This window comes from Lissotriton vulgaris, chromosome 1_1 (assembly GCF_964263255.1).
Source record: "Lissotriton vulgaris chromosome 1_1, aLisVul1.2, whole genome shotgun sequence".
Lineage (NCBI taxonomy): Eukaryota > Metazoa > Chordata > Amphibia > Caudata > Salamandridae > Lissotriton > Lissotriton vulgaris.
Window position 1 is genome coordinate 1,202,159,786 of NC_141685.1, and position 27,596 is coordinate 1,202,187,381.

Consider the following 27,596-nt stretch of genomic DNA (forward strand, 5'->3'; position numbering starts at 1 on the left):
TACTGTTACACTCCGTGGAGTGGGAATAGTAAATTATTCCCCTCCGCTATCCAGCACTTTCTCTACTGTTGCACTCTCTGGAGTGGGAATAGTAATTGTATCCCCCTATGCTATCCAACTTTTTCCCTACTGTTCTAGTTAATTCAGTGCAAAATAAATAGTAATTTCAATATTTAAAATAAATATATATAAATTCAATGTTATATTTATATGAATTTAATTTAAAATATTTGTAGAGCGCACAACTACCAAGCGGTTTCTTGGCGCTAGGGATGCAAACCCATGGTCAGAGCAGGAAGTGGGCCGCTAATGGGGGAAGGCTTGAGAGAAAAGGAATATTTTAAGGGCTTTTCGAAACTCTAGATAATGAGGAGCAGACCTAAGGGAAAGAGGAGGAGTGTTCCAGAATACAGGGGCAAGGGTGGAGAATTTCATGCCTCCCGGTTTTTTCCTCCTAAATCGAGGAACCGCGAGATGGAATTGGGAGTAAGAATGCAGCTCTCTACAAGGGAGATAGGCCTTGAGTTCAGAATTAATAAATGCAGGGGCCGTCCCTGCCTGGGCCTGGAAGGTGATACAGCCCATCTTGAAGAGGGAACGTTCCCGAATGGGAAGCCAGTGTAAGGCTTTGAGTAACGGGTGACGTGATGGAAGTTAGGGAGGTTATATACAAGTCAGGCCACCTGGTTCTGAACCAACTGAAGTCGACGTAACTCTCAGGCAGGGATACCAGAGTATAAAGCGTTGCCGTAGTCATTGCAGGAGATGACTCTGGCTAAAAGAATGATTTTGAGGGCAGGAAGTGAGAAAAAACGCGAAATCTTTCGGATGGTGCGGAGAGTCATAAAGCAGGAGGAAACTGAACAATCATCTCAACTTGCACTCCCAGATTAGTTCTATTTGATCCCTAAAGTCTTTACTGAGGAGGAGGGGACAGGAGGAGAACCCAAGGAAGAAGGCCAGAATGAGGGGTTCCAGGGACTGGAGCAACCACCTGTAAGGACCAGTTCAGTTTTGTCTGGATTTAACTTCAGGTGGTTGTGACTCATCCAGTCCCTGATGAAAATCATAATGGATTGGAAATTGTGAGTGGAATCTGGAGAAGAGGACAAATTAAAAATAAGCTGGAGGTCATTGGCGTAGTTGTACACCTAAGCTGGAGGTCATCGGCGTAGTTGTACACCGTGACCTCCATTTGCTGTAGTGCAAAAACAATAGGAAAGATGTTCAAAATAAACAACAGAGGGGGCATGGAGGAGCCTTGCGGTACACTGCACTGAACCTTACGGGAAGGTGCAGAAAAGTCGGCCAGATGAACAGCCTGGGGACGGTCCCTTAGGAAGGAGGAAAGCCAGACCAGGGCTGATCCTCTGATGCTCACCCGTGTCAGGGTGGCTGGCAAGATGGAATGGTCTACCGTGTCAAATGCGGCGGATAAATCAAGCAGGGCCTGGGGTAGCTTGGTGTCCATTCCCTCTCTGAGGTTGTCCATGACAGAAAGGACTACCGACTCTGTAGAGTGCCTAGGGCGAAAACCTGCCTGGCACAGGGCTAACCTGCCAGTTTCCTCCACAAAGGCACTAAGCACTTGGGTGACATGTCGCTCCAGTACTTTGCCTAAAAAGGGAAGGAGAGAGATGGGGCGATAGTTGGTCATGGAAGTAGGATCTGCGCCAGGTTTCTTTAGGATGGGAATTATAGTGGCAGATTTGTGAAATTGTGGAACGATGCCCCAAGCAAGGGAACCGTTAAGAAAGACAAGAGGGGGCAAAAGACATGCCAGGTGAATTTTTCCGAGGATTCTTGCATGGCAAATGTCCACAGGAGATCCGTACTTGACCCTCAGGAGTAGGGACTAAAACAATTCCCTGGTCAGAGGAGGAATGCAATCAACAAATGACTGATTGAGCGGAGGGTGAGGGTCGGAAAAGGAAGGAGGGGGGGTAAGATGTTAGACTTGATAGTGGTAATTTTCTCAATAAAGATGTAATTGAGCGAGTCGCAAAGGGCCTGGGAGGGGGAAGGTTTGAGGGTAGCTCTGTCAGAGAAATCTTCTCAATTGTTCAGGAACTAGCTTTCTCCAGGTTGATTTTCGGCAGACAAAATTTTCGAAGAGAAATAGTTGGTTTTTGCAGTGAGAATGACTTTTTTGTATAGGTTGAGAAGTGAGGTGTATTGCAATTTGAGTATAAGGCAATAAGCGCGTCGTCAGGCGCACTCTGCCTGCCGAACCGCAAGCTTCCTCTCTTTAAGTTCGGCATTGAACCACCTGTTTGCGTCATTGGCCCGCCTGACTGCGACGCGCCTGAGGGGGGCAACTTGATCACACCCACTGGCAAGCCATTTGTTGATAGTGTCTGCTTGAGCAGAAGAGGAAAGGTCTTTGATATCAGGACTTGAGGCCGAGAGGGAGGAGCAGAGGGAGGCCATATCGACATGGTTCCAGTTGCGCGCCCAGGTGTTCCTTAAAAGCGGGGGTCTTTTAGCAAGAGTGGGGTGAAGGAAGAAAGACTAAAAAGTGATCGGACCAGGCACATGGAGTGACTGCAGGGGAAGAGACGGGACAATTTATCGACCAAACTTGGTCCAAAGTGTGGCCGTGAATGTGGGTGGGGGTATGGACATGAGATAAAAAATTGTGACTAGAGAGAGAATCTGAAAATTCTCTGGACGTGTGATCCTCAGCAGGGTCTGACGGCCAAAAGTTAAAATCGCCTAGCAGAAGAACAGAGGAATGGTTCACAGCAAGGGTGGCCAGTAAATCCTGTACAGCAGGAATGAAATGAGGCATTGGATGAGGGGGGCGGTACATGAGCAAGCAGGTTAAAGGCGTTTGGAAGGAGGTTGAGTGGACGACTAGGTAGTCGACCGATGAGATGGGAGGGGTCAAGAGCAGCTGGAAATGAAGTTCAGATTGAGCAATCAGTGCAACGCCACCACCAACTTTCCCCATGGGTCGATCAGTGCGGAGAGAATAATAGGACGAGGGAAGGGCTGCTAGTATAGTGGGCATAGAATCCGGGCCAAACCAGGTCTCTGTGAGGAACAGGAGATCCGGTTTGTGAGTGTCGAGCAGAACAAATAATTCATGGTAATGTTTGCCTCCTGAACACCAGGTTGGCCGTCAGACCGAGATGTCCGGGACGACACAGGAAGGGGAGAGCTGCTCCCGTGGGGAAAAGTGAGGGGAAGGCGGGGAAGGCAGATGGGGTAAAAGTGGGGTAAAAGTGAAGGAATGGGAGGGTGCCTGTCTAAGACAGAGGGTAGCAATATGGGAAATGATAGAAGATGCCAGTGGCCGCGAACCTTGGAAGGAGTGTAGCTGGGCTGAAGAGTAAGTGTAAAAACCGGCATAGTGGGGTGCCCCTAGGCCCGGCCGGCCACGGACAGGAGCAGACGGGGGTGCCTTAGGCGCGCCGGCTGCCCGCGTCGCGCTCGCATGGGGCATCTCTTTTCAAGACCTAGGTGCGCAAAGACTAGTGCGCTGACCTGTAGGCCACCACTGCCCCTCCTAAGATGGCGCCCCCAACCCCGTCAGCCCTCCGGAACAAGCGGCACTCAGCCGTGCCAGACCGGGGCTAGGGGAGCGTGAAAAAGGGCGAGGAAGACAGGCAGCGGCAGCAGGTAGGAGGAACACAAGAGAGATTAAAATGGTCCAAGAGTTAAAATTTAGCGAGGCAAGCCCAAACGCGACCACAGCAGCTGCGAACCCACTGCCACTGGGTATCCAGGTTTATATATATGTTAAAACAAAGGCTCTGCAATTGAAGAGTCACTCACAGCAGGTAGGTTCCAACACCTTTATTCATGCTCCTGATGGTGAAATTTTGTCTGTAATGGTTTCCCTTTCCTAACGCGTTTCAAAGCTGTATGCTTTTTCTTCAGGGGATTGAAAGTTGCTGCAGCCATTCACGAGTCTCACTGAGTTTTTATGGCATTCCGTGTGCCTGCTAAGTATGGTGCATTGTGGGACTTGTGTTAATGTGTTAATTGATTCCCAATAGTGGATTCCCCAGCGTTACTTCCAAATTAAAAAGGTCGCAGTGATTTATCTTGACCTCACTGCGAAAGAAAGCCCCCAGTGGGCCCCGGAATGAAATTGTCATCATCATTAGTTTTGGGTTTTAGCACTGCTGCGCTATCTCGCACTTGAAGGTTCATATGCAGACAGCCCCCTTCTCCGACGGCTCAATCCTAATTAACTGGGTGGTGCGCCTTCCACGACGAAGGCGCACCATACTGGAATGCCTGTATAATGCAGTGGAGTGTTACAAAACCACTTCAACTTGAAGTAATTGATTTACAACCTGTAGTGGGTTCCACACTGGCAATCAAGGCGAAACAAAGTACAATTCCCAGCAGACACTAATAGTGACATGCTACTATAGCGCCTCCCAAGCGGATCTATTTAAGCCAGCGGGAACTGGTAATTGCACAAGCCTCCCACATTTGAAACGCACTGTCATCCAGCCCCAACGGAAAGTGCAGGATAGCACTGAAACGTGTCGGGCTAACAAGAATGAAGGACAGAAGCTGGGACATCCTCAGGCAATAAATGAAGTTTTCACCGACTTCTCTGCTGCTGTGTGCTTTCTTTGTTGCAGAGCCTTTGAATGAAAAAAAAGGTATATCTAATATATATATATATATATATATATATATATATATATATATAATCTATATATTACCTACTGGCGGTCGCCAGTAGGTAGTTATAGTTAGAATTTTGAGATTTAACATTAAAAAAAATCCTATTTGGAATAACTTTGGCGCCGGTTGACGAATCCGACTGAAAATTTCCTCAAAATGGCCTCGCAGCGTTCCGGTCCTTCTCTGAGAGTTTGGGGGGGATTCGTCAAGCGGGAGCAGAGATAAAAGGGGGGTCCCAAAATGCGTTTTCCCCATGTTAATTTCCATAGGGCGGTCGATTTCACTTTTAGCCCGAACAGCTGAATGGATTTCCACCAAACTTTGCAAAATTGTATGGACTGGTATCTTGAGACATAGCAAAGGCACATCGGGCTATGTGCTCCAGTGGATTTAGAGTAATTTAGGTTAAATAATATATATATATCTATAGGCGCGCACCGGGGCGCGCACCAGGCGCGACACGCGACTTGCACGCGGAAAGCTGATTGGCTCACAGGTGTCTGTAAACATTCGAAACAGTCCAGAGCGGCCGCCATCTTGTGTCTCGGTACATTCGAAACAGTCCAGAGCGGCCGCCATCTTGTGTCTCGGTAGGATCGAGACACAAGAGGTGACTTAAAAAAAAAAGGGAGAAATGACTATAAGGGGGCAGGGTAGACCCCCTCCTGACCCCCTAGGTTTGATGTGGGGGCTAAAATAGGGTCCCGCGGGGCATTTAAAAAAAAAAAATAATTCAATTTGCGCGGGGGGAGCGCCCGGTAGGCGCACCAGGAAGCGCACCGGGGAGCGAAGCACGGGGAAAATCCAGGGGCTTATTTATGAAGGTCTTGCGACAGTTTTGCGCCGCCTGTGCGTCACTTTTGTGACGCACCAGCGGTGTAAAAAAAAGTGCATCGTTGCGCTATATTTAAAAAGTGACGCATCTAGGTAGATGGGTCACTTTTTAAAACCCTGCGCCACATTATACCTGCGTCAGGTATAATGTATGCAGAGGGGTGTTCCCCCGCAAAAAGCTTCGTAATAGCGACGCAGTGAAATCTTTTTTTTTTTCTTTTCTTCAGAAAGACACACATTCACTGGATGGTGTCATCAGTGATGTCATGAGTGATGTCACTGACCATGTCATGAGTTATGTAATATGTGACATCATTATCAGTGCATTGCAGGCGTGCAAGTTATAGTGAGTCCAACTAACTATAACGTGGGAATTTCCATAGTTTTATGTCAATAAAATTTCCAGCTAACTATAATTGGTGTGAAACCTATGGTTTTTTCAGTGAAAAAAAAATATATATATACAGGGCTTCAATTGTGGGACATCGCAAAAGGTTGTGAACACACTGCTTTCGCTGGGGATCATCGGAGCTTTTTATCACTAATATGTATCAGCACCATAATCTAATGGACTACGTCTCCCATAAAGCAACGCATACGATCATGCTGATCAGCCAATCCATGGCATGCAATATCAGCTTAAATGGAGGTGGGACAACATGGTGTCTCATGGACTGTATGCCGCCGAAGAAGGGAGATGCCCGAAAGGCGTCCGGATGAAACAGCCCACATCTACTGGCACAAGCAAGTGTTTGAACCTGAATAAAGCTTGTTGGGGAAAGCGTTTGTGGTGCTCGAGTGCTTCTTACTTGTTTGGACACTCCCCAAAGAGCGTGAATATATATATATATATATATATATATATATATATATATATATATATATATATATATATATATATATATATATATATATATACCTGAAACACATAAGTACTAACCTCTGCTTTTCCTCCTACAACGCAAATGGGGGAAAGATTAAAAAAATACTTTAGACACTGTTCCTTTAATCTGGAGTCAATGACTGAAGTCCTTTCTCACTGCCTAATGAGATACGTTATTTAAATCAAAACGAACCCACGGACACTGCAGCTTGGCATTTGATGAAGAGTTGTGTGAACTCGAAACGCGTTATGCCTGTTTTTGTAAATAAAAATATCTTTAACAAGCACTGTTGGTGTGGCCCGTGCAGCGTGAGGTATTGCGCACGTCTTTCTTTGATATATATATATATGTTTCTTTTCACGAACGGAAAAGACGTGAAGAGTCTTGTGACAAACATTGAACAGCATAATTAAAGGCACCCACCGAAGGGAAATAATTGCACTCCTGACTACCTGGACCAGAAGGCACTGCATTGCACGTCATTACAAACCCACCTGAGGGTAATTATTTAAAAGAAGCATGAGCAGCGAACGGGTCAGAGGAAGTCAGCAGTCACGCCAGATGCAAGCTCCCCCCCTTCTGATGAAGGTCAAAGGTTGGCCGAAATGCATTAAGGATGAACGGAGCTCTACGGAAAGAAATAAAGTAAATTAAAATTGCCACGAGGTGTGCGACTCACTCTGTCCTCCAAGGATAGGTTTGTTTAATATAAATATGTATATATATATGTGTGTATATATTTGTGTGTATTCATTATTTTTATTATGTTTCAATCATTTCATAATGAAATAATACTATTGTTAAATAATTATTTTAACGTAATATATATATTTTAAAAATGTATGTTTATTTTTTAGATATTAGAATTATTTAAAAAAGTTAAAAATGATTAATAAATGTGTGTTTTATAAAATTATTTACATTTTAAAAATAATTAATAGACATTTAAAAAAATAAACAATATTTTAAACAACAATATTTTGTTTTCAATATTTTTGTACCTACCTTTGTAGAGATAGGATGTCGATATTCTCTCCATCTATATTCTGTACTCGATATTGTTGTAGGTCGATATTTGGTCCGTCGGTTTTCTGTCAGTTATCCGTCTCTATATAGTATGTGTCTAGGTTAATAAACTGCCTAGTGTAGTAATTAGGATAACAGACCCTCTCAAAACATAAGGAGTGCTCAAACCTTGAAAAAGGTAAAAAAAACAATTCAATCAGTAATTTGATTTTAATGTGAGGCTGTTGACCAAATAGCTACAATTAAAGTCAGAGGTAATTGATAATAACGCCAACTTCTATGCAGAGTCTCAATTTCACTCAAACCCACCATCAGTGAAGGAGAAATGATGGAAATCGTGGCTCCAACCAGAAGCAAAGAGGCAGTCACCTAACAATCTGCTAATAGCATGCAGGATATGCAGGCAAGATGAAAACAAAAATAGAGTGAGGAAGCCAGGAAGAAGCAGGGCTGAGTCAAAGCAGCTGTGAGCTGCTAAAGAAGAAGTAGCACGTTAAGTGTGCGAATGTTGCACCTAGCAATAAGAAGGATTCAAGTTAAAACGTAGTTACGTGATGGCTCTGGGGCCTGAAATCTACCAGAGGGAGGGGCAGGCCAAACACAGAACCAGAGCAGAGGGGAATGAGTAAACTCACCCAACAAGTCAACGAAAAGGTCATCTGAAATCCACATGTTAGGAGGCCCGCTCCGGCCTCTTCCAGGCTCTGATGGGTGTGGACGGGCCCCCCAGGCCTGGGCTGTACCCTGGCACAGCCAGGGTGCCTCTGCGTGCGTCATGTGCTGCGGGAGTCATGGCATAGTTTTGTGCGCCTCCTGTTACTCTTGCAGCCTTGAAGACATCGGTGGTGGCCCCCAAGCTGCAAGAAGCTCTGGGGGATGTGGTCTCCCCTATCATCACAGCAAAAGAAGTGCAGAGAAATGGGCTTTCCATGCTGGGTGAACCCTGGTGTTGTTTTGTGCACCTCCTAGTGCGCTCATAGCGCTTATGACATCAGTAGCAGCTCCCAAGCCACAAGAAGTTCTGGGGGATGTGGTCCGTCTCCCTCCCACCAGCACAGCAAAGAAGTGCAGGGCAATGGGCATCCCACTCTGCGAGAGTCCTGATGGGGTTTTGTGCACCTGTTGGGGTTTTGTGCGCCTCCTGGTGGGCTTGTAGCACTGATGGCGTCAGTGGCGGCTCCCAAGCCGCAATGAGCTCTGGGGAATGTCATCCGGCTCTCCCCCCACTGGCACGGCAAAACAAGTACAGAGAAACAGGCATCCCGCTCTGCGGGAGCCCTGGCATGGTCTTGTGTGCCTCCTGGTGTGCTTGTGGCACTGATGACGTCGGTGGCGGCTCCAAACTGCAAGAAATTGGAGTCCCCCCCGATGCCCGAGCTCTTGGGGATGTGGTCCGGCCCTCACACTACCGGCACGGCAAAAGAAGTGCAAAGAAACAAGCATCACTCCAGTATGAACTGTTTCCATGAGGTATGAGATCAGTACTGATTTTAATTGGGTGGGTCTCTGTTTTTTCTTTCAGTGTGCCACTGTAAACAATGGGTTGTATACTACCAAGAGCAATTGCCACTACTTACAATATTTGCAAATATTTATCCATCACTTGTTGGCTGTTTGATTGCCAGTAGTATGTCTGGATACTTGAGAGTGGCACCACGTGACAAGCTTTCTACTGCTAATGGTTGTGAACATCTAAAACGAGTACATTTTCACCCATTCAAAGAGCACTTCTTTGGGTAAAAAAATACGATATTTTTGGTAAACCGTTCACTAATATATATTTAATATCCTTATCCAAAAAATGAACAAGTTGAAACCTGTTTGTGTCCGTTTTCCACATTGTTTTTTATTTCACTGATATAGCAGAACCGCCTCAGGTCCCCCAGACCCAACTACAAAACCATGGATGTATTTGAGGTGTGTCACCCTCCAAATACCCCCACTGAAGCTGCACCCGTGCCTGTCCCACCTGGGTTAGGTAGTTCTCCCTGGGAACTGAGGATTATGGTCACATACAACACAACGCCCTTGAGTCGCTGCCCTGGGATGACTTATTTTAAATGCATTTTCACTGCACTCACTGCTAAAAGAACCCTTGATGGCAGGGTTGTCAAACTTATCCCATTTGGGTAGTGCTCCATGTTTCTAGTCCTCACCTATTGCAACTCACTTTATCAAGTAACTGACATCCCTAAATAATAAGCCCCAGTGTCCAGTAGAGGTGATCACACTGGCAATTAATTAATAAGGCGAGCGAAGCCAGAGACGCGAGAGCTGAGCCATGGGATGGCTAGCTATAGGAGTTTCTGCCTGAGCCAAGCCATGAAAATGTTTGAAATCTATATCATCAAACAAACAGAATATAAAATTATGATGCAAGGGGGCCTGCTTTCAAATCATGTTGGTGAAACCAATACACCACTCCCTGGGAGGGGCAGGGTTTTGACACATTCCCAGAATTATACAATGTTGTAAATCTGGAGTTGTGGAATGGAGTGGCATAGAGTGGAGCAGAGTGTCATACAGTTAAATGGAGTCGAGTGTTGTAGAGTGAAGTCTTGTAGAGTGTAGTGTTTCAGAGTGATACAGAGTGGCCTCGAGTGAAGTGGCATATAGTACACTTGTTCCAGAGCAGATTGGGGTAAAGTGCAGTAGGAAAGAGTGCATGGGTTTTGAGTGAAGTGGTATAGAGTACATTGGTTTAGAGTGAAGTGACATAGAATCGACTGACATAGAGTGCAGTGGTGTAGAGTGCAGTTGCATAGAGTACATTATTTTAGAGTAGAGCAAAGTAGCATAGAGTGCACTGGTGCAGGGTACAGTGCAGAAGTGTTAAGTGGTGTAAAGTGCAGTGGCATGTAGTACATTAGAGTGGCATATAGTTGAGCAGTGCATAGTGAATTGCAGTGAAGTAGAGTGGTGCAGTGTAGAGTGGTGCAGAGTAAAGTGGTGCAGGGGCAGTGTAGACTAGAGTATAGTGGTGCAGAGTAAAATAGAGTGGCGTAGAGAGCAGCAGCATAGAGGGCAGAGCAGAGTGGCACAGAGAGCAGTGGCACAGAGAGCAGTGGCACAGAGAGCAGTGGTGCAGAGAGCTATGGTGCAGAGTAGAATAGAATAGCTTTGCACCACTTCACCCTACCCCACTGCATGCTAAGTGTAAGTAAGTAAGTATTACTTTTATTTGATTTCGTTAAAAATCATAAAAGCATGAGAAAACACATATTAAATAATAATTAACTGAAATTAAAATCTATGAAAATGTAGACAAGTAAAAACCATTATCCTTTCGTAAGCTTTGGTCGCAACAACAGTTAAAACGATAACATTGTAAGAAGTTCATTGCAGTTGGATATGAAAAGAGCAATATTTGATGTCTGTGAAGAAAGGGAGTGACCAGTCAGTCATATACCTTTGCCGTGTGGACTATTTGCTGTGTGGACTATTGTCTTTTTTGTCCTAAGTGTTGCAGAGTAGGGTATAGTGGCCAAGATTGCTGTGGTAAAGAGTAGCTGGCATAGAGCGCAGTGGCATAGAATACATTGGCTTTTAGTAAAGTGGTCTTTACTCCAAACCACCCCAACCCATGCCAATGCACTAGAGTAGCGTAGATGGCAATGGTGTCCAGTAGAGTGGCATACATTGGTGCTGGGTGGAGTACAGTGGCTTGGAGCCAGTGGCAGAGAGTGAAGAATTGCTGAGTAGACTGTTGTAGAGTACGGTGGTATATAGTATAGTAGAGTTGCGTAGAATGCATTGGTGTTTAATGCAGTTGCATTGAGTGGCATCGGGATGCGTGGCATAGAGTATTATTGTGCAGAGTAGTATAGATTGGCTAGAGTGCATTAATTTTCAGTAATGTTTTGTAGAGTGCATTAGGGTAGACGGCGGTGATGCAGATTAGAATTTCAGTGGCACAGAGTAGAATGGACTGACACAGAGTAGAATAGAGTGGAGTGGCACGTATTGGAGTGAAGCTGAGAACAATGGCACCAAGTTCAAGTGGCATAGAGAGCAGTGGCACAGAGTACAGTGGTGCAGAGTAGAATAGCATGGCGTAGAGTGCAGTGGTTTAAAGTGTTGTAGAGTACAGTATAATTGTGTAGAGTGCAGAGGTGCAGAGTAGATTGGAATAAAGTGCATTGGCATAGAGTGCATTGGTTTTGAGTAAAATGGTGTAGAGTACTCTGTATCACTGCACTCTACAGTGCACCACTCCACTCTGCATTGGAATAGAGTGGAGTTCAGTCGTAAAGAGTGTAGCAGTGCTAAGTATACAAGCATTGATTAGATTGTTTCAGAGTAGAGTGGTGTGCAGTAAAGAACTGTAGCATAGAGAAGAGTGCCATACAGTGAAGAGGAGATCAGAGTGGTGGTGAGAGGATTGGCAATGAGTGCACTGACGTAGAGTGGAGTTGTACAGAGTAGAGTGCATTGGTGTAGAGTGCAGTGGTATGTTGTGCAGTGTTTGCACCACTCCAATTTATGCCACTCTATTTTCAAAGTGGGGTAATGTACAGTGCAGTGGCGAAAAATAAAGTAGTGCATAATAGAGTAGTGTGGGGTAATGTAAATTGGCATAGAGTACAGTGATGTAGAGTTGAGAAGCATAGGGTGAAGTGGCATAGAGTGGATTGGTGCAGAGTAGATTGTAGTAATCCAATATGGAGTGGCTTGGAGTTGGAGTTGTGCGGAGTGGTTAAAAGTAGAGTAGAGCGGGATAAAATGTAATGTGCTTGGTGTGGTAGCACACAGCCATTTCAATGGAAGATGTGTTGTCTCTACTGGCAATTACAATTGCACAGACATGCAGTTTTACCAATAAATGAATACAGCACACAAATACTAAGTGGAAATGCCATCACCTAGTGTATTGATTATTTAGATATTTGTTTTACTACACTTTAGAATTACAAAACAATTTGTTTCATTTGTCCTATTATAATTCTTAATATGTTCACAGGTCATTTACAGACATTTACATTTTGTTGTGTGATAGAATAAAAATACCATTGTGCTGCCTTCCTCAAGCACTCCTTCTCCCCTTATAGTCAGCATGATTGCCATATAAATCCTCTCACTTTAAAGTCAGAGAAAAAAAGTAAACACCAAGCTCCCTGGAACATGGAGTATGACCTTATTATGTCACATTGACCTCTGTCTTCAAATGTACAGTAAAATAACACAATTTAAAGGCCTGCTTACAGAAATCAAGTACTGGTGGAAGATTACAGCGAATAGGATTTGGGCAAGGGAAGGGACAAACACAAGCTGGACAGCCTAAAACAAATAGTGCCAGCAAACAGAGAGCAAGTAAATATGAGTTACAAACTACCATGCCAATGGTTAGCAATGGGCAGAATGCATTTCAAGGGAAGCTTTCAGGAGGCCCGCACGATGTCAATAAAACCCAGATAACTGCGCGATCTGGTAGGTTTTTACCTAAAAAGAAGAAAGTCACAAAACGCATATTGGCTCTCTTTGTTTTTGAAACTCAAAACAGATATTAAAACTTCTGTATAATACAGTTTTCCTAAAAATACAATAAAGAATGCAAAGAATGCAAAGTGTTGATAATAATATTTGCTAGTCCACTCTTAAAGCTGTGTCTCTCTAAAGTAATTAATGTATGTGTATTTGTGCATGTGCTTGTGACTGGGTGTATGTAAGTGTGTGTAAGTATACATTTGTGAATGGATGGATATGAGCATGTGTATGTGTGTGTGTGTGTGTGTGTCTGTGTGTGCATGCTTGTGAATGGGTGGAAGTGAGCATTTGTGTGTATGCCTGCCCCACAAGGTCCACAATTAATCAGCTTTCACAGGTCTGCTCTAGATAGGATGAATGGTCTCATATACTTTTACTGATTGCTCCAACTTCGTTGGACTGTCAGCGCAAGGTTTCCATCTAGTGAAGCCAGAGGCGGAACAGTGATTTGAAAAATGACAGTTCACCCAACTCTAAAGAAACTTATAGGAGCGTAAATTTGGGGAACAGTGTATTCTTCCATGTTTGTGGCTGCATATCCTGTCAGCCTAACACTAATTGACTACAGTATACAGACTAACAGCCTGCATTATAGTGTTTCTGCTTTCATAAATATTTTAGTGTGCCCCCTAAAGTGTTCACCTACACTCAATTTGGCTCCCTTAGGCTCTCCTTTAAGGCAAACATGTCTTCCTTGAACTTTTCTTCTCCAATGATCAGTTTGCCAAAGAACCGCTTCGGTCCTAGACATTTTGCTACATCCACAGCCTATCTATTATTGCATGAGAGGCAGGTGCCAGTGTGCTGTGCATCTATGCTCAGAGACAGGGCGGACATTTGCAGCCCACTTCCATCCAGAGCTTTCAGATAGACTCAGGTGGTACCCACCATCGTATCTCACAACCTCTGAGGATAGGTGCTCACCCAATGTGGCCCAGGTTGTACTGCCGACTGTAATATCAGTAGCTGCCTGTAATACTTTATAACAGGGATCTAGTGATATGATTTTTTTACATGAAATATCCAATACGAGGACTTGTTTCTGATCAGAAACTACACCTCAGGAATTATTAACATGGTTAAACTTGCTTTCTGACCTCTTTGTTTTGACTCTGTTTTTGCTCGCATAGTGTTTCTGTGCACTTTTTTAACTGCTGATCCGTGGTAAAGTGCAAGTGCTCCTGTGGTAAATTGTGTTATGGATTGGTGTTTCCATGATTGGATATTTGATTTAATTGTTAGTCCACAGTAAAGTGCACTGAGTGTGCCAGGGCCTGTAAATCAAATGCTACTAGTGAACCTGCAGCACTGATTGTGCCCCCCACGTGAGTAGCCCAAAAAAGGTACCTCAGACCCGCCATTGCGGAGTCTGCACGCAGTTTTTAACTGCCATGTCAACTTGGCCAGTGCACCCACTTGCCAGTCCCTCACCTTCCCTTTTCTTACATGTCAGCCACCCCTAAGGTAGGTCCAAGGTATCCCTGTGGGCCGGGTGCAGTGTATGTGAAAGGTAGGATATGGCCTGGTGTGTGTGGCATGTCCTGATAGCCTTTCAAAATTAAAAAACTGAATTTTCCTTAATTTGCTACCTGTTCCGCATATGACAGAATGGGGAGTTTCTTCATAACATCCTATAAACATAACTGGCCCAGGGAATTAGGTAGGAAAAAAAAGTTTAGTATGCCTGAACTCGGAACCTAAAGATGCATCTTCTAGTAAAGGTGTGTAGGCGTGGGACGGGGGCCAAGGACTGTCTCTAGGGTAGGAACTGGTGCCGCAGCAGTAAGAGGCTGGCTAGAATGATTTCTCAAACTGGGCTTTATTTTTATAGTTAGACTTTGCCAGGGAGAGACTAACCTATAGAACACGCCGAAGTTATCCGTGGTGGTGGTCTTCTCTGCCTCGTTGTCCCTGGGCGCTGGCCTTCCTCCGAGATCGTCTCTCCCTGGCGTAACGTCTCAGGAACCCAAGTGTGGGGAAAGAAGAAGGACAGAGGGAGGCCGTTAGCCGTTGGTCTCTATTCAGTGTACACCAAAAGGGGACCCGGTGATCGTGTGGGAGCACCTGTGTTATTTCAGCCACTCTATTGTGCTCAAGTGAGGGAGGAGAGGTGTGCGGAATATGGGTAGGGAAAAAGGAATGGGAAACGGGAAACGGGAAAACGGGGTCGGGTAAACACAGAGGACAGTCACACACGAGGGTAGCTATACGCTATCTACAGGGGCACTCTTTCTCCCCAGCCAGCCCGCCAAACGCCGCCGTACCTGATTAAGCCATACTCCTCCCTCGGGAGTATGGCACGGCGGAACGTAGGATCGTTGGCCTCCTGGCTTTCCTCCACAGTCTGGTCTCTCACTTCCGTCTTCTTCTCGCTCCTCCGTTCTCTCTTCCTCGCGTTCTCCGGTCCTTGCTCTTCCGGTGTCGTCACACGCCGTGTAGAGGACTTCCCCCGTATTCATCCATCCGGGAGTATACACGTCATCAGTAGGCGGGACCTCCTCTTCGTCTCCACACGCCCACTTAAAGGAGCCTGGGGACGCTCCTCCGCTCGTGTCCTGTTGCAGCACCCAATTCTCTCTCTCTGTTCCGGTCTGCAGGGTAGAAGGGGAAGTATGATCAGGGGTCCACCAGTCCTCCCGGCCTCCCTTCCCGACCCCGTTACAAGGTGATTTTTACATTCTATGTTTTAAAATACCACTTTTAGAAAGTAGGTATTTTCCTGCCCAGTCATCCTGTGTGCCTCTGCTGGAATGTGGATTGCCTGTCTGGGTTTTGGATGACAGAAGGCTGGGAAGCAGGAGTGGCTCCAGATAGTCTAGGCGGGCCAGGAAAGGGCTGAATAGTGCTGCAATTGGGAAAGGGGGAAGAGATTTACTTGCTCCTCAAAGGGCCTGGTCTGCCTCTGACCATGTTGTCTCCACTTCCTGCTAGGAAGTCACACCAGAGAAGGCAGAACTGGTTCTGGCTGGACACATGGACAATTTGACTGCCTTGCAAGTTTTATCGGAGAAATACATCAAGATCCGGGCAGGGAGAATCTATGCAGCGTTCATAGATTTCTCCACAGCATTTGACAAAGTTGATCGTCCCCTGCTGTGGAGAAAACTATTGGACCTAGGTATGCCAGCTGAGTTCTTGGACTTGGTCATTCCGATACATGGTGTAGAGTGGTTTTGGGAGGGGAAAGAGGCCTCTCTCAAGCTATCCCGTCTGCCAATGGGTTGAAACAAGGCTGTCTGTTGGCCCCATTACTGTTTTCCTTATACCTATCAGATCTTCCCCAGATTTTATCGTCAAGTGATGGTATTGCCCAGTACTGGGGGGCAAACCGATAGTATGTCTGTTATATGCAGATGATATTCAATCCACTAGGGGTCAAGTCCAAAATTAGTGTAATCGTTTGCAAGCACTCCACGGATTTGCAGAGACACACCATCTAAAGATAAATGTATCCAAATGTATCCAAGAGTTATGTGCATTGTAGGAAGGAAAAAGCCAAAATATGGGAGTTTCTCCTGGAATATAGGGGTCATGGATTAGAAGTGGTTCAATCCTATGTTTTTCTGGGGAAAATAATATCTAGTGCGTTAAGTGACAAGGCCCATATAGCTAATAACATTCGAAAGGCAATGGCTCATGGGAAGGGTCTAAACACCCTTTATAGATCTACTGGCCAGAGACATTTTGCTTATTTGTTGGAGGTCTTTAGAGCTAAAGTCCCAACCTCCCTACTATATGGTATAGAATTACTTGAAGTGGGGAAATGGGGTTTCCTGAACACCACAGACGGAAAAATTCTACGGAACTTGTGCATGGTTAATACTGCTTGTAATATAGTGGCTCCTAGGCAGGAATTTGCGTATGAAGTGCTTGGGTCCAGGGCCTTGCTGGGGTAGTATGGTGGGTTTCCAGTTTGGCAAAGGGTGAACCAGGCACCTTAAGATATTTGATCCAAAAAGAACTTCTTGGAACTCTAAAAGAGTACTCCTTAATTATAAAGAACTTTAGATTAGCAGTTGATCTCTTGAAATTAGATGAATCAACTCTTTTTTCTCTATCTGCATACCAGTTAAAATCGACCTTAAAACTGGCTTCATGGAAACTAAGCTTTGTAATGGATAGGGAGGCTCTCATTGTAAAGAGAGGTCCACTACCAGTTATTAATTCCTATCAAATTAGGATTATTCAACCTTATGTTTCCTGGAATCTTCCCCATGGGGTACGTCGTTTTTTGTTCCTTCTGAGGCAGGATCTACTTCCTTTAAATAATTTATTGTCAAGATGGTATGGCTCATCGGTAATGTGCAATTTTTGTAATAACTTAAAACAGGATGTTAAACATGTATTATTTGTATGTCCGGCTTTAACACAACACAGTCTTAAATGGTTGAGACCTATTTGTTTAAGACGAAGTATCTTGTCTGCCCCTGCTTTCCTAGATGCTATTTGTAATCCGCCAAATGAGAGGATTTGTTGTATAATTTTTAACTTTTTTGAAAGTTTTTTAGATACAGAAAAGGAAACTAATATATATCACTTCTTCTTTTTGCCATATTTGCTGAAAATTGTATACATTTCATTGTTTATTTATGTTTTGGAACTCATAACAGAGGTCCACATAAAATCACCAAGTAAACTTGAAAATTGGCTGGGCACAGATAATCTCTGCCTAGGAGATCTGAGGTCTGAGCCTCAATATTTATATCCCAAAATCCTTCGAACTTTAGAAGTCTTTTGTACGAAGAAGACTGCCAAGAAGAAGATCTGGAGAAACTGTGAGGAGGAACTACCACATTGCTGTGTGCTTTGTGTCTTTCTTGGGCAGTGAAAGGACTGGACTGGACTTTCTGCACTCTACCTCAATCCCTTGGAGGAACTCACAAAAGTAGAGCTTGCCCCTGTTCAAGAAGTCTCAGGGCAGAAGAGCTTGACATCTTTGTTGTTCCTGACTGTGTGTTATGAGCTGCTGTCAGGAACCTCATTGCAGTCACCAGGTTAAAGGGGAAAGCACAGGTTAAACTCCCAAGAGTAAGAAGGTTAAGAATGGTGCCACGCTGGAAAAAAAGGTTTATAGTGTCCAAATTCATGTTTAGGCAGTGTCTGCAGTCACTGGTGATTACTACCAGTATGGCCGCCAAATGTCCAGAACACGCAATTCAAAAGTAGCAGTCTAGCGGTAGTGGTTGCGCGACTGCTGATCTGCTTAAGAACTGAGGAGGAATTTGGAACTGCGCACTTCAATAACGCACGCTCCAGGTGCGTAGTTCAGTTGAAGTCTGCGGTTCTTGTTTGGAACAATTTGAATTCAGAACTGTTAGAGAATATTCGTCGAAGTTCTAGTCACCTATTCTACAGAGATATATCGCATGCGCAACGAGGGAGTAAGAACTGTCAAGCAGCAAACGAGTTTTCCTTGAGTCGAGAAGCAACTTGAGGAACCGTGAGTTACCGGCTGCTGGGTGTAGTATCCTTGAGCATCACCAGCTGGTAAAATAAGACATTGTTTATTTTGAAGGCATATTCAGAAGGTTATATTCAAAGACTGGTTGGCATCTTGCTATTTGGTGTGTTATCATTTTGTGACCGCAACAACAGTACTTTCAGTTGAACATTTACAGTAGTAGAAGAAGTATTCTACTGGAACTTTATTTACTGCCATAGTCTAGACCAAATTGGTAAGTCAAGGTTTCTGGGTTGAGAATGGGTGGTGAAGTAGCGTAGCTCATATAGATAACCCTCATGTGTATTTACAGACGCAGAAAACTCACAACCATTGTGTGTAGAAGTCAGTCTAGACTACATGGGAGAGAAGCTACAAGCCAGGCTTTGCAGGTAACACAAGTTTCCCATGGGGTATTAAAGATAGAGTCTCAATTAGAGTGCAAGTGTTAAGTGTTGCCTTTCTACAGGTGCAGTATCACTACACCAGCGAAGATAGAAGACCAGAGAAGCGTATTCTCTACCTGGCTGTGTCTCTCTCTGTCCACTTCCCCTTTCCCTGCTGCTTCAGCAGTTGCCAAGATTTATATTATTCTGGCGGCTTCTGTGGTGGAGGGGCATTGGGAGCAATCGTCGGCTTCGATGGAATTCTAGTGTGCTAGTCTGACAGCTGCAACAGAAGAAAAAGCAACTCTACGATGTCGATGATGCTGAAGGCACCGCGGAGGGCACAGCCGCACAGTGACCCTGGCCTCTCCGACGACACCTGCTGATGCTGCCACTGAGTCGCTGCTCACACTGCAACCTGTGAGCCTTGGTATCCCCGACGACTGCAAGCAGCAGCATAGATTTTGGTGTGGAGGGCACTGTGGTTTAAGGGCATCACTCGTAAAGTTACATGACGCATCACCCTCATCCCCCACCACAGCCTTGGCCGACCGACGCAGGCGCCATTTACTCCAGTTTGTCAACAGACAACGCCGCTGCTTGCACTGCGACCTGCCAGCACTGTGACGAGCACCACCTTTACCTCGCACCATGACCCTGGTCTCACCAATGACTCCATCTGAAGCTGCAACCGAGCCACTGCTCGCACCGTGACCTGATGGCACTGCACACCGCACTGCTGCACTTCGCACCGCAGCACCAGACGCCTGCCAATGTCAGCGCTCCTGACTCCAACAGAGAGGAGATCGATTTGCAACGCATGTGACTTCAAGGGCCCCGACGACTCCTGCTCCGACCTCCGGAACTGACGCCTGTGGATGCTGTGCTTTCGGAAGCTCAACGAGAGGTCAGCGACGCCCTGCATTTCTAAAAAGTTCTGTTAGCAGGTCTTTCCAACACCACAGCTGGCCCGCGACACCGCAGTCAGCCATAACTGTTAGGATTTATTTGCTCAGGATAGTTCCTTGATGTCGATAGCTCCGTCCAGGGCTGTTTTTCAAGCATATTTTGATAACCGACGATTTTTAAGTACTGTATTGTGGATTTTTATAGTTTTTGGTCTTGTCTTAAGTGTATAGAAATATTGGATATTTTTCTAAACTGGGTTGGTGTCCTTCTGTAGTGCTTACACTGTATTACTGTTCGTTATGTGCAAATGCTTTACACACTGCCACTGTTCGTTATGTGCAAATGCTTTGCACACTGCCTCTAAGATAAGCCTGACTGCTCGTGCCAAGCTACCAAGGGGGTGAGCAGGGGTTATTTTAGGAGTTTAACTCCATTATCCCGACTAGAGTGGTGGTTTCTGCCTGGCTTTGGCACATGCCCCAGCCTACCAAAAATCCAATTTCTAACGAACTTACATACAAATAAACATAAACATATAAATACAAAAGAAAAGTTTCAATGACCTTCGCCTGCAGCATATCCCGGATGTTCGCTAGTCCCTGGCTCCAGCCTCTTTCAAGCGGGAGGTACCACAGCGCCCAGATATCCTTATCCAGCATGGGAGCAGTGTCTGGACTGGATGAGTAAAGTGTCTGGATTGGCTGTAGCAGGCTGCCTCAGCACTCTCAGGAGCACTGAAGGCCCGTGCCTGCTCTCCAACATGGCTGTCTTAGACAACCGGGTTGGAGAGTTTGAATTGCTCATGTCTGTTTGGCCGTAGCAAGGTAGCCAGCCAAACCCACATGCGCAATTCGTACTGAAAGGGCCACTTGGCATTGCTGCCAGTCAGCAGCAACGATGCACTCGCCCTATCTGTTAGGTTAAAAGAGGGAAACAATACTTTTATTACCATTTTATTTTTCCAGCTTTCTGCTCAGCACTGTGGGAGGCAGAGCCCCTCCACTCCCATGGAGGAACCACTGCTGTCCTGCCTATCTTCCAACTCCTGCAGCTGTGCTTTGTGCTTTCATTCAAACCTGCAAACAAAACAGGTGATGGACAGAATGTGGATCAATGTCACACATTCATCCCAGTCCAAAGATATGGGCCCAAATCCATCGTTTTTTTGCACTCCACACCACCCTGGGTTAGACAATGGCGATATGCAAATCAGCTCTGACCCTGTGCCCCATGGGAACAGTCCAGTCCGAACTACAAAAGCCATGTCCTTCCCAGAACGGAATCAAGCATCCGAGGACCGGACCGGTTTCGAGGTAACACCTCTCATCAGCCCGGCTAGCTTGACTCCAGTGGTGTGGAGTGCCTGGGACCCACGTCTGGGCATCCCCAGCGCACTTAGGGCGGAATATGCAAAAACAACAGGTGATGGACCGAATGTGGATCAATGTCACACACTCACCCAAGATCTGGGCCCAATTCCATCGTTTTTTTGCACTCCACACCACCCTGGGTTAGACAATGGCGATATGCAAATCAGCTCTGACCCTGTGCCCCATGGGAACAGTCCAGTCCGGAGCTGATTTGCATATCGCCATTGTCTAACCCAGGGTGGTGTGTAGTGCAAAAAACGATGGATTTGGGCCCAGATCTTTGGACTGGGGTGAATGTGTGACATTGATCCACATTCTGTCCATCGTTTTTTGCACTCCACACCACCCTGGGTTAGACAATGGCGATATGCAAATCAGCTCCGGACTGGACTGTTCCCATGGGGCACAGGGTCGGAGCTGATTTGCATATCGCCATTGTCTAACCCAGGGTGGTGTGGAGTGCAAAAAAACGATGGATTTGGGCCCAGATCTTTGGACTGGGGTGAATGTGTGACATTGATCCACATTCTGTCCATCACCTGTTTTATTTGTTCATTCAAACCTGAACAGCAGAGCTGAGCTGACAGGCTCTCTGAGAGCCCTTTATGAGGTAGCAACAGTGAGCAGCATGTGTATCAACTGTTGCTACATCATAGCATTGTTATGACTTTCAGAAACTGAAATAAACCATATTCAGGGCTCTCGCAGAGAGGCACTAACAAGTAAATTCATAGTACATGCACCTTTTGGTCAAAGGCAAATTGGAAAGGCGAGTTTTAAGTTTACCCAAAACTATCCAATATTTTTTAAATCAGAGCCTATTGTAACACGTTTCTCGTATACTACGTCCAATGATATATCCAAAAGGTTTGACCTTCACATCAGTGGATGATGAGTCTTTTAACATTCCCATTACGGCCAGAAACGTCTCTCAATGAGAAGAGATATCAACTCCAATAATAAAGCTTTGCAAGACCTGAATTTGCCTTATTGTGTTCGGGTCAAATATTACAAATGTAAGCTTCATTTTTAAAGACATTTGTATTCTGTTCATGCTGTTTAGAGAGTGGCTAATGTGTAGCTTCTGAAAAAAAAAACGCAAACCCGTTTGATGTACTCCGCTACTGAAAAATCAAACTATCAGATTGAAAGGAAGCATGATTCCATTTCTTAAAAATCATAATTATTGTTTTGCCACTTTCCACATCAGGGCAGAGAAATAAATGCTCTATAAATATTTATAGCAATATTCATGAAGAGGCTCAATTTAGGCAGAGAAAAATTATTTTTGTGTTTTTTCTAGAAGATTTGCAGATAACTCACAACCTTATATTAACCGCAATGATTGTTTATCTGTCAAAATCAGATGGAACCCTCACTGCAATTATGCTTCTTGAAAACAATTATGAGCCGCTTTTATGTCAACATTCTGCTTTTATGTGTTGTAATTTTCTTTTTGAAGGCATTCTTCATTTCTATTTGAAGAAAAATATTGAATTGTTATTGATTTTTTTAACTCACAGCTGCCACCAAACCAATTATCTTGATAACCGGCGGAGAGGTGGAAGTTAAGAATTAAAAATGCAGAAAAATAATAAACAATGCATTAATATACTCTGCTGAAAGCACACGCCCTTATTACCAATAAAACGTGAGATCTTTTTGCTTAATCTATGGCAGGCTTTCCTACACATCTTGGATACACTTCTTAGAAGGCTAATATTTGGATTAAATAAAAAAGAAACCTGGGCCATAAGGTGGTATTTACGTGAAGCTTTAAAGTCCTGCATATATTTGTGCACCTTCAGAGAAAGGCTCTGATAATGGGTGCGGTAAAAAAAAAACGTTCTTATCGTCTCTTGAACTTTAATGGGTAGCCCAGGTAGAATTCCAAGTCTGTCATTTAGTGAAACCCTGAGCCCTAATAAATAATGCTTCTCCTTGGTCTTTTCGCCCTGTTCTGGAAAGAGGCCAATAACGTTCAGCTATCCTTTCAGCGTGTCCTTGACATAGGCCAAAAACAGCCATCTGTGCTTCAGCGCACCCTTGAGACGCGCCAATAACGCTGGCGCTCTATCATTTCACTGTGCACTACAAAGTGGCCAGTGGCGCTGAGGTATCGGCTTGTCATTGTATTTTCAAGCATTCTGCGCAAGGTCATTCAGCGCATAACTGGCCAATCTTTAGGCAAAGGAAGACTTACAGCGTTCTTGAAATAATGAAATTAATTAACATCTCTGGCGTGCAGCTGTTTTTAGTCAGCCAAATGCATCTGAAGTAAATAAAATCATGACTTTAATTTGCACAACTGGTTTGAAAATAACCCTATATGTACATTGCTGGACACCTAAAATAAAGCACCAACGGTCATTTAACGTGACCCATGCCAAACAATTGTGCGAATTTTCTATGTGTTATTCCCAGATGTGTTGCCGTCTTTCTTAAACTCTAATTTTGCTGGGCTTGAAACTTTACTCCCATTTAGCCGGGCTAATAGTACACAAAGTGCCAGACTCCGACTTTCAACATGACTAAATTGTTTTGTTGTTAATTGATACATTTTTCTTGCTACAAGTTCCTAGTGCATGTTGTAGAAAATGCACCAGGTCTGGAAGCTGAATGCCACCTGTGGACTATTGTGCCATCCACAGAGTGGGCCTAAAAAACATAGCTTCAAGCCCAGCAATGCATTCTGACTGCCTACAGAAAGGGTTACTTTGACAGGTGCCAATGCAGCAAAGGCTCCCTCTTTATATTGTTCAATATATTAGGTCACCTGTTTGTAAGTGTTATATCCCACAAGGTAGGGTCCATGGTGTTAAAAATTGAGAAATGCAGAAAATGTAATTAAAATCTCCATAAGGCTCGCTTGCGGAATTGCAGAAATTTGGTGACTCCATATTGGTCTTTTAACAGTTCCATCCAAATTCCACGTATTGAGCAATATGATGACAAGGGAAACAATGCGAGACTCCAGCAAGCGCTCTGGAGAGCTACATTTGTCATCCTCTAGTGTTAATTATGTTCCGTAGCAACGGAAGCTGAGACTTTTTTTATAACTAGATATAATATTACTAATTTCAATATTACAGGATCTTTTACAACCAGGAGTTCGGGCCCATGAGAACTCAATAACCACTTACAAAACCAGGCCCTCTAATGAACATTTTTGTAGAGCTAATAAGGACTTGGCAATGAAGAAAAATGGATACATTCCATTCATGTGGGCCCTAAATGAAGGAAATATCTAACCTATCAACATCTGTCACAATATTTCCAAAATAACATCAATAACGACAAATTCGGAATATGTATCAAGTCACTTTGTCTAATCATTTCAGAATATTAATGGTCAGTACACAATTACAATAAGAAACCTCGTTCATGTCTTCATTTGTTCAATGTTACAAGTAGAATCACAAATAAGAGATAACAGCTTATTGTGATTTCATCACAATATCAATAACTGGCATGGGTGGAGAGAGAAAGAGAGACAAAAGGAAATCCGTCACTGCAATATCAGATGCAATTTGATTTTCATACAAACCTAGATCAATGAGAAATATAGCAAAATGTGCAATAGTTAGAAGAGCTAACCTCTCGGCCAAAAAGGTATAGCTTGAGGCAACATCACCAGCCAATGAAGTGCAAAGATAATCAGTACAGCCTCAGTCATGTTTGCTGCTGTTTTCTCTGGCTGGCTGCTGTCTTTGCTAAAGTAGCACAAAGCTGTCCTCGTATAGAAGCAGCTACTACTAAATTATTTTTTCAAGACATATTTATACTCTAAATGTTACATGTCCAACCTCCTAACAGCATAATTCACAACTTCTTCACGATTTTATTTGTTTTCAAAATGAGGTGTGCATCTGTCTATTCAAACTTGCAAAGTTCACTCACATGGTCCATTGATAATTCAAATGATGTCATCCTTTCGTGGAAGCATGAAAGGCATCTTGCAACATTATCCTCCAACACCCTCCACATTTACTTTGTCTACAAAAGTTACAAGCTATTCATGAAAAAATAATATTTAGCTCAAGAAGGAAATTCCTAGAGATTACTTTGTGCACAGCTAAACAAACTAACCAGCATTTTTGAACTAGTGAAGGACAAAATACATTTCTTCCGAGGCCTACACTTTAAGAAAATAAAATCACTCCAAAAAGATTTTGAGGTCTTCATAGGAAAACCATGAACTGCAAACCAACAATTTTTCCAGGAAATAAAACACACTTCATTACAACGACATATAAAGAAAATGCATTAAAAAAAGTCATTATGGCAAATGATTCATCATTCTGATTAGATTCTCAAGCATAATCTCATTCAGCTCATTAATAAATATTATGTCTCTCTTATCTTATAAAGAATGGAGATAAGCATTTTCATGTAACACTTATTATTTCATAATTTTACATGAAAGTTTTTATAATGCATCATTTTATTTTAACCCCTTGGGCGCGGCTGTGATTCTGCGCCTGTGCGGCCGTTTTAAAGAGTGGGTGGGTTCATGGCGGCCCCCAGCCGTCATCAGCATATGAGCACCGTGATGCATGACAACTGGAGACCGTCATCAGCATGGAAGGGGTTAAATCTATTTCTTTCGTAAAAATGTTAGTTCACGTAAAATAATATTTTATTTATTCATGCTTTCTGCATGTGTAATGCTACTTTTATTTACTTCACATGTTTTGCTTTGTCTTGCACTTTTCACTTAAACTTATAAAAAGGTCATTCATCCATGTTAATAATTTTCACACCATTAGTCATTTGTTTAGTTAATAACACAAATATGAGCAGATTTGATCGAGCAGGATGTATGTCCCAAAAATCATTCTTCATCACTTTCCAGCTTGATTTTCTAATGCAAGAGATTGAGGTCAGAGGGCCGCTTCTCAAGTACATTTTCTACTTAATTTTGAGTTGCTTTTGCAGCTTATCGTTTGGGTAGAATACCTACTCCAAAAACTGACAGTTCAGGTAGTTGATTTTTAAACGAGCATTCAAGACCTATTGTCATTTCTTATGTTGGTTTAGAGCCATCCCCCAGCTTTTGAGCCATCCCCCAGCTTTTGATTTGTTTGTTTCAGTGTCCCTTAAAAATTTGTACTTGCCAGTGGTCAGTCCTGCCTCTTAGTCCCTGCTGCATGGGAGGAACGGACGAGAGAAAGGAGGGACAAAGTACTGTCTCATCATACTACAGTTCTTTGTCTTTTTTTCTGGGGGACTACTTTATTCCTTTGTTTCCTGCTCAGTTTCTGTTTGCCTGTGTGTAGTTTTGGCACCATAGCTGATTACATTTAAATATAGTTTTCCTCCCTCACACCTCCTCCTAATTCTGCAGTTTTATTAGGGGTACTTTTTGCGCCATGCCTTCTTCTTCGTGGTTATATTGTTTAGACTTTTAAGCAATTTTCGCTTTCAACCGTCATTTGGGCTTTTTTTTAATAGTTTGGGTTTGGGCTTTGTTTTACATCCTAACAGAGTATTGGCTTGTTTTTTGGTAGAAAAACAGAACAAGCCTTGGCAGCAGAAAAAGGTGGCAGTGAATGTCTGAATTTGTGGCTTTGCCAGTGCATGTTTCAGGGGAGTCGCTGTTACATCATGACATGGGGATGTCAATGCGTACCTGTGCAAGGGCACCGACTGTCGGAGAGAAGGGTGCACCCAACGGTCCTCGTGCAATCTCCTCTCACTTACACGTAACTTTCCTAACTTATTTTTTGGGATTCTGTCTGGCTTGATAATATTTCTATGGACCTATTGTAGACTTCTTCCACTTTCCCCAGCCCGTTTCAAGTTCTCCGGACATGGATAAGTGTTTGTGGGAATGGGCGTTGCTTTATCAGCCTCGCCCCCAACCCCCCACCCCGACGCACAGTTCTGACCATTGTTTCAAGTGAAGGCTTTAGTGTGGCCAGGTCCGAAATGTAACTTACAAAAAGTGTGGTAGCTGCTCTGTGCATGGACAGGATTTGTTCTCAGCGGGGGTGCCGGGGAGGGGGTAGGAACATGCAGAACCAAATCACTACAAGACAGAGTGGGTGAGGTGGCTGGGATTGGGCTGCGGCTGGCGTCTGTGCATGCACCTGATTCATTATCGTGGTGGGGTTTGATGAGTCCCTATCCACCCACTGCCCCACTCCGGCGTTTGACAGGCAGCAGCATGTGTGCAGCTCACACCTGTTCAGCCCCACTCCCTGCTTGGGATTCTCAGTGATACTGCGGGAAACAGCAGGAATGGGCTTTACAATATGTATGTGCGTATTTTAGCGCATTTTCTAATGTCACATTTTATGACCTATTGATTGCTTATTATGGTACTTTTGGACACTGTCACACCTCTGTAGCATAGGCACATTCTTGATATCATGGAGCGTAAGTGTTAAATGTCAGTGTGCAGTGTTTGGTACAGAGAGACATGCTCACTTCTCCAGTATTGGGGTGTCTTTCATAGATTCACATGCTTGAATATTCCCCGTCGTCGGAGTGGGAGTCCCACGGTAAATAAAATAGCAATAAATACTAAATATATAATATTATGTACTGTATGCATTTTGGGGGTTTTTCCTTAATATATAATAAATATATATAAGAAGCATCTGGTACC